Source organism: Macaca nemestrina, chromosome 20, assembly GCF_043159975.1.
Source record: "Macaca nemestrina isolate mMacNem1 chromosome 20, mMacNem.hap1, whole genome shotgun sequence".
NCBI classification, from domain to species: domain Eukaryota; kingdom Metazoa; phylum Chordata; class Mammalia; order Primates; family Cercopithecidae; genus Macaca; species Macaca nemestrina.
In genome coordinates, this window is record NC_092144.1 from 55339264 (window position 1) to 55346737 (window position 7474).

Sequence of the window (7474 nt, forward strand, 5' to 3'; positions counted from 1 at the left end):
TCCACCTGCCTTGGCCTCCCAAAGTCTGGGATGACAGGTGTGTGCCACCGCTCCCAGCCTTTTTGTGTTTTTTGTAGAGATGAGGTCTCGCTGTGTTGCCCAGGATGGTCTCGAACTCCTGGCCTCAAGTGATCCTCCTGTCTCGGCCTCCCAAAGTGCTGGGATTGCAGGCATGAGCCACTGTGCGTGACCTAACCTGTTTATTGTTAACATGTTACATGGTTTTGGGAATTGGTTCTTCATGACCTTTGCCTATTTTTGTTTTCGGACCTTTTATGAGGACTCCTTCTCTATTGAAGATAGATATAATTGTATTGTGCACATATATTTGTCCTCATTTATCATTTGTCTTGCAGGAAACGTGGGGGGCAGGGGGGCAGGACACTAAAAAGAAGCACTTTCTCTTCTCTGCTATTTCACTGAGTCTTCATAGGAAAGCCCTATCTCAGTGTGAACAGCTTGGGATGGAGGAACACAGGGCTGGGGGCTTCAGAGAGGGCAGAGGAGACAGTGGCAGCATAGGCCTTGGAAGCCCTGCAGTGTAGGAGAGAGGGTGCTTTAGTGGAGGCCCAGCCTGGGAAAAGGGTTAGCAGGTTAGTGGGTCCACTGTAACCACAACTCCAGCCCCGTTTGCTGAGCACCAGACTGAGCAACCCGGTGAACCTGTTGGTGCCCCACATTTTTGTAGATAAGAAAACTGCTACTTGGGGTCATTGGTCACTTGCTGAGGTCATACTCCTTTGCAGAAGATGGCAGAAGCCAGAGCAGTCCTGCCTGGGTCCCTGGACACATCCAGCCCACCATAGCTATGGAGGCTCAGCACGTCCCAGGAGCCTCAAGTTTCAGCAGGAGCCCAGACTCCCTCATGTCCCACGGCCATGGCCACCACATCGTCAGTACCCTCTGTATGACGGTCCCATGTGTCATGTACTGTTTCCTTCCAGTAGCTTCCTGATCCTTCAGTAATACCATTCTTTGCCCTGAGGATCTGTCGCCCACTTGCAGCCTCAGCTCTGCTGCCCCTCTGCCCCATGGAGGGTCCTCAGAGCTGACTCTTCCCTCTGTCTGGAAGGGTGGCCTGGACTTTTGTGTGGCTCCTGTTGGCTTATGACCTCGTGTCCCCCTCCAGTGTAAGCTTCTTGAGATGGGATGTCTGGCTATTTTGTTCACTTATGTAGCCTGGCACCTAGAATAGAGCCTGGCATAGAATAGACACTAGATAAATATTTGAAGGAATTAATGTCCTTTTTTTCTTTTTTTTTTGTTGGGGACAGTCTTGTCTCCCAGGTTGCAATGCAGTGGCGCAGTCATGGCTCACTGCAGCCTAGATCTCCTGGACCCAAGTGATACTCCTGCCTCAGCCTTCTTAGTAGCTGGGACCACAGGCACATACCACCACACCTGGCTAATTTTTGGATTTTTTGTAGAGACAGGGTTTCCCTGTGTTGCCTAGGCTGGTCTCAAATTCCTGGGCTCAAGTGATCTTCCTGCCTTGGCTTCCCAGAGTGCTGGAATTACAGCCGTGAGCCATCCCATCTGGCCGCATTTCTTACTTTTACTCAGCTTTTAGGTCTCAGTTGAAATGTTCCTTTCTCTTATGGGTCTTTTCTAACTATTCCTCCAAATCTGAATTTGTATCCCCTCTGTTTTTCCCTGTAATATACGCTTTCTTCTTATAACTGGTAAATTTTTGTGTGATTTGTTTGCCTTCCTCACAGTCAGTCCTTGAGGGCAGGGACCAGCCCTGTTCTGTTCACGGCTGTCTGCCTAGCCCAGGTTGTTGCGTAAAGAATGAATGAATGTGTTCATTAGTTCCCAAACAGACCTCTGAGAGTTGGTGGCATTACCCTCTTGTTATGGATGAGGAAGGTGAGGATGGGCAGTAAGAAATCCCAAGCACCTGATTTCCATCACTGGAGGCTTTGCTGGACCAGTAAACAGCTTACAGTTTCTAAAATTCCAAACTAAAGCACTCCCAAAGCCTCTGAATTCAGATGGCCATCTGGTACCCATGACCAGAAGCCTGAGGCAGGTGGCCTGAAATAGCCTGCTTGGTTCTGGCAGGACTGAATGTCTCCCGATGAGCACTGGGCTTTCCTCAGAGGCCCCCTTTCCCCAGCCTGGCCCTGTCACCTACTGAGGACTTGGGTGGGTGGCAGTGCTAGGAAGCGTTGATCCACTAAATGACTCAGCAAACCCTTGTCAAGCACCTTGATGCCCCCAGCTCTGCTGAGTCCTCTGCCGGATTGTCTTGCCTGCTTCATTTGACCCTGACAGTGATCTTCAGTTCCCCAAGGCTCCGAGGGCTCTTTCTCCTCTGAACCTTTGCATATGCTGTTCTCTCTGTTGCAACACTCTTCTCCCTCCCTTCTGCTTTTTAATTATTATTATTAGTTTTTTTTTTTTTTTTTTTTTTTTTTAATTTAGACAGAGTCTCACTCTGTCGTCCAGACTGGAGTACAGTGGTGCAATCTCGGCTCACCACAACTTCTGCCTCCCAGGTTCAAGTGATTCTCCTGCCACAGCCTCCTGAGTAGCTGGGATTAGAAGTGCGCACCACCATGCCCGGCTGACTTTTGTATTTTTTTAGTAGAGATGGGGTTTTGCCTTGTTGGCCAGGCTGGTCTCGAACTCCTAACCTCATGTGATCCGCCTGCCTCAGTCTCCCAAAGTACTGGGATTACAGGCATGGGCCACCTTGCCCGGCCCATTTATCTTCTTGGCATATGGAATGTGTATGTAATGTACATGTAAGTTATTGAAGTGTAATATGTTGAAGACCTGTGAGCCTTCTTCCCAATTTCAGAGTGAGAACATTGCCATTAACTCACCACTGCCTCTGGGTGGGTAGAGGGAGCCCACTGTCCTGACTGTCGTCATTGTCATTCTGTGTGTTTTATTTTTTGAGGGGAGGGGAACAGGTGTATCAGGTTTAGTAAAAAGGGAAAGGGTCATCAGGTGGCCTTTTTAAGAGTTTTATCAACCATGTCTGCATGCTGAAAAGCATGGTGTTTAGTTCTGCCTGTTTTTGAGTTTCATAAACATGGTATTGTGTTGTGAGTAAATTCCTGGGTCTTGCTTTTTCTTTTCTTTTTTTTTTTTCTTTTGAGACAGTCTCGCTCTGTCACCCAGGCTACTGTGCCGTGGCACAATCTCTGCTCACTGCACCTCTGCATCCCGAATTCAGGCTATACTCCTGCCTCAGCCTCCCGAGTAGCTGGGATTACAGGCTCCTGCCACGAGGCCTGGCTAATTTTTTTGTATTTTTAGTAGAGACGGGTTTCACCATGTCGGTCAGGCTGGTTGCGAACTCCTAATCTTAAGTGATCCACCCGCCTCGGCCTCCCAGAGTGCTGGGATTACAGGCATCGATTCCATCTGATACATTTTACCTGGGGTGCTGGGATTACAGGCCTGGCATTACCTTCTGATACATTTCACCTGGGGCGTGAGCAAGACTTTCGCTAGAGTCTGGAGCTAGAAGCAGAATTGCCGGTCATAATTGATGAGTATGTTTGGCTTTTCAAGGTAATGCCAGTCTTTCTGAAATGGCTCTCACCTCCTTTTGCCTGACTGATTCCAAGAGTCTCCTTCCTGGCTGTCTGTCTTTCAGCACCTGCTTAGGGGAGTGCCTGCTGTGTGCCTGGTGTAGTTATGTTCTAGGGGGCAATGCGAACGAGACTCACAGTCCCTGCCCTCCAGTGGCCAGTGGTGTTAGATGGTCCCTCTTTCAGGAAGCCCCAACCCCTAGTCTGGGTTAGGGTTTCCTTTGCCCCAGCTCTGCCTACTCTGGCTTGTCACTGTCTGGGGATGAGTCTGCCTTCCCGACTGGACTAGGACCCCCTTGTGGACAGAGACCAGGGTTAGGGTTATCTTGGACGCTGTTTCCAGCGTGACCCTGCCCGGGTCACAGAGCAGGTGCTGGGTGAAGCAGGTACTGTTGAGCTTGAGGCAGTTGGGATCAAGAGGAAGAAATGGATTCCAGTATCCAGGATCTGAACCCCAAGGCCATGTGAGCCCAAAGCCTCATACTTTCCCTAATGCCTGAGTGTCCAAGATTCCTTTACCTGTGCTGGGCTCTGTGGCAGAGGGAGGGGTCACGGCTCCTGCCCTCGACAGCTTAGAGAAGAGTCAGTGCCTAACTACACACCCCTTCCATAGTGTGCAGGGCTGATGTGAGGCCCACCCGGCCCTCTGGGAGCTCGAGTGTTGGCGTGTTTTTTCTGAAGCGGGTAAGGGCAGGAAGATGTGCATTACCCTTACAAAAAAGTAGAAAAGGCCAGCCTTCTCCTGCAGTCCCAGAGCACTTAGGGCTGTATAGGGGCCACCGTGGGCCCGTAGATCCATAACAGGAATCATAATAGCTAGCGTTGGTGGAACGCCCACTGGGTGACACGCATGGCGTTGAGCCCTCCGTGCATCAGCTAGTTTTATCCCATCCATATCCCACGAGGTAGATGGAATTGCTGCCCCATTTTACCAATGAAGGAGAGATCCAGCTCCCCACAGCTAGTCAGTGGCAAATCTGAACTTCCCTCCTAGGCAGCCAGAGCCCAGCCCCTGCCCTGCACAATGGTACAGAGCCTGTCTGCAGGCACCGTGCATCCAGAGAGCTTTGCCTCCTGTCCTCTTGACTCTTCATGGCAAGGCTGGAAATGGGTAGATGGAGGAACAGAGTTACTTGGCCCCAGTGCCGCCTCTGATTTGAGGAGGCAGGGTCAGCCCTGGGCCGTCGCTCCCTTTGTCCCTGAGTCTGCATTCCCCTCCACCCTGCGAGCTCCCTCAGAGAGTTCTCTCCGCCCCCTCACCACTCTTGGTGCTTATTTATCCCCAGGTCTTCACTTCGGCACCCTCAGGTGCCCAGCCCTGGGTAAATATTTGTCTCAGGGCAGACAGGAGTGGGTGTGGCCACTGTTTCTGAGCCCGGGGGCAGGTGGAGGTAGCAGGTGGGGTGGTGATTGGCGGGCCCCTGGCTGCAACTGGCTCTGCTTGCTCTTTGCTCATCCAGCACCTGCTCTCCCGGGCGCTGCTGAGACGTTGGGCCCTGCAATAACAGGGACTTCCGTTTGCCACGCGCCAGCCTCTTGTAAAGCACTAGACGCTTTACACAAAAGAGCTCAGTGGCTGCTTTTAGAGAAGGCTTTGTGTGTCAGTCTCAGTCTCATTGGCTCCATTTTGCAGATGAGGAGACTCAGCCATGAAGAGTTGAGAGCCATTGCTCGTGACAGTTGGAGTCTGTTCAGTTATCAGGGCCAGAATCTACTTGGGGCCACAGGAGGTGAATGAGGGTGTTCATTGGATGGAGGCCAGGCCTCTGCCTGTTCCCAGGGATCCTGAAAGCCGGCAGGAACCAGGTCTGCCACCTGCTCTCTGGACCACATGCACTCCTTGTTCCTCTTTCTCTCTTCAGAACTTCTTCCACTGGGCTGGCCATGGGCCACACAAGCCCAGCCCTCCTGGTGTCTGGAACAGGATCCCCCAGTCCAGCCCCCTGACCCGGGCAGCTCATGCAAGCTTAGCTAGGACCCCCACATCCTCCCTGTCAAATGGGCGGTAGAGGGCCAGCCCACACTTGTTGGGGTGGAGGGCAGTTTTTAGAGAAGGAGGCTCTGCAGACACCCCCAAATAGGCACCCCCAAGTACAAGGTCTGACTGCAAAGGCCATGCCCTCACTAGGTTGCTGTTTCATGTATTTAGAAGGTGCATTCGCCGGGCACGGTGGCTCACGCCTGTAATCCCAGCACTTTGGGAGGCCGAGGCGGGCGGATCACAAGGTCAGGAGATCGAGACCACGGTGAAACCCCGTCTCTACTAAAAATACAAAAAATTAGCCGGGCGCGGTTGTGGGCGCCTGTAGTCCCAGCTACTCGGGAGGCTGAGGCAGGAGAATGGCGTGAACCCGGGAGGCGGAGCTTGCAGTGAGCCGAGATCGCGCCACTGCACTCCAGCCTGGGCGACAGAGCGAGACTCCGTCTCAAAAAAAAAAAAAAAAAAAAGAAGGTGCATTCACAGGCTGGGCATAGTGGCTCACACCTATAATTCCAGCACTTTGGGAGTCGAGGCAGGAGGATCGCTTGAGGCCAGGAGTTCAAGACCACCCTGGGCAACAAGTGAGACCTTTCATCTCCACAAAAAGTAAAAAATTAAATTTTCAAAAGGTGCATTCACACTGCAAGGCAGAAAGTCACCAGTGTCCTCAGATGTATACATCCCTTTGGGAAGCTCCTTCCAAGTTGGGGGCTTGTGGAGGCCACAGAGGACCCCCCCTAATTCCCCCTGCACATCCCAGCAGAAAGTCCTGGGCTAGGGGACACTCTTGGGCACTTGTGTTCTGGGGGTGTTATTAGTCTCCACCACAGGATTGGTTGTGTTTTCTTACTGGTTCAGGCATGCATTCAGCCAGTATTGAGCTCAGTGCCCAGTCCTGTACTGGGGACACAGCAGTGGCAAGACAAACCTAGCCCTGCCTTCCAGGCTTACTGTCCAGAGAGAGGGAGGTGTGGGAGACAAGTTGGCCAACCAGCAAACAGTGCCACTGCAGATCGAGAGAAGGGTCTGGAAGGAAATAAACCAAGGCTGGAACAGAGGAGACAGTGGTGAGGCTGGTGGATAGGTACCTGGCTTGGGTCAGGATATTGGATGCCTTAAACTATTGGGTGAGGCACGGGGTCCATCAGCCAGATGAGGTGGACTTTGAAGTCGGGCCTGCCTGTGATATGTGTCCTTGGCATGTGCTCCATCTCCCTGCGCCTCAGTTTCCTCCTTTGGAAAGGGTGGGGGAGGGATAGCTGTACCCCAAACCATGGCGTGAACGGAAAGGTCAAGGGTTTGGCTAAGAGTAAGGATTGTGGAGCCATAGACTGCTCAGGCTCAAATCCCAGCTCTGACTTTTACTGGTTCTGTGGCCTTAGGTAGGTTCCTCAGTTTCCTCATTTGGAATGGGGATAATAAACCCTACCTGTCTTAGGGTTGTTGAAGAGAGTAAATGAGGTAGTATATGTAAGTGCTTGCCATTGCTCGTAATAATTATTTATTGTTAAAAGTTGCGGCTACGCGCGGTGGCTCACGCCTGTAATCCCAGCACTTCGGGAGGCTGAGGCGGGTGGATCACTTGAGGTCAGGAGTTCGAGACCAGCCCGGCCAACATGGTGAAACCCCACTAAAAGTACAAAATTAGCCTGGCGTGGTGGTGGGCACCTATAATCCCAGCTACTCGGGAGGCTGAGGGAGGAGAATCGCATGAACCCAGGAAGCGGAAGTTGCAGTGAGCTGAGATTGTGCCACCTCACTCCAGCCTGGGTGACAAGAGTGAGACTCCGTCTCAAAAAAAAAGTTGCGTGTCACACGGGGAGACTCGAGTGCTTAGCACACTGTTTGACTGGGGACCCAGGGATTAAGGCCTTGACTTTCCCTTTCATCCAAGCCTGCCATTGGCCTTACCATGCACCTGCTGTATGTGAGGCACTGTGGCATG

At 52.0% G+C, this 7474-nt stretch overlaps 1 protein-coding gene across 1 annotated transcript in view; it reads left to right on the forward strand.

The window, feature by feature from the left end:
* LOC105478533 (protein phosphatase 1 regulatory subunit 37) overlaps positions 1 to 7474 on the forward strand; it is a 53932-nt gene that overhangs the window by 15911 nt on the left and 30547 nt on the right. The gene's annotated exons all lie outside the window — the stretch shown is intronic.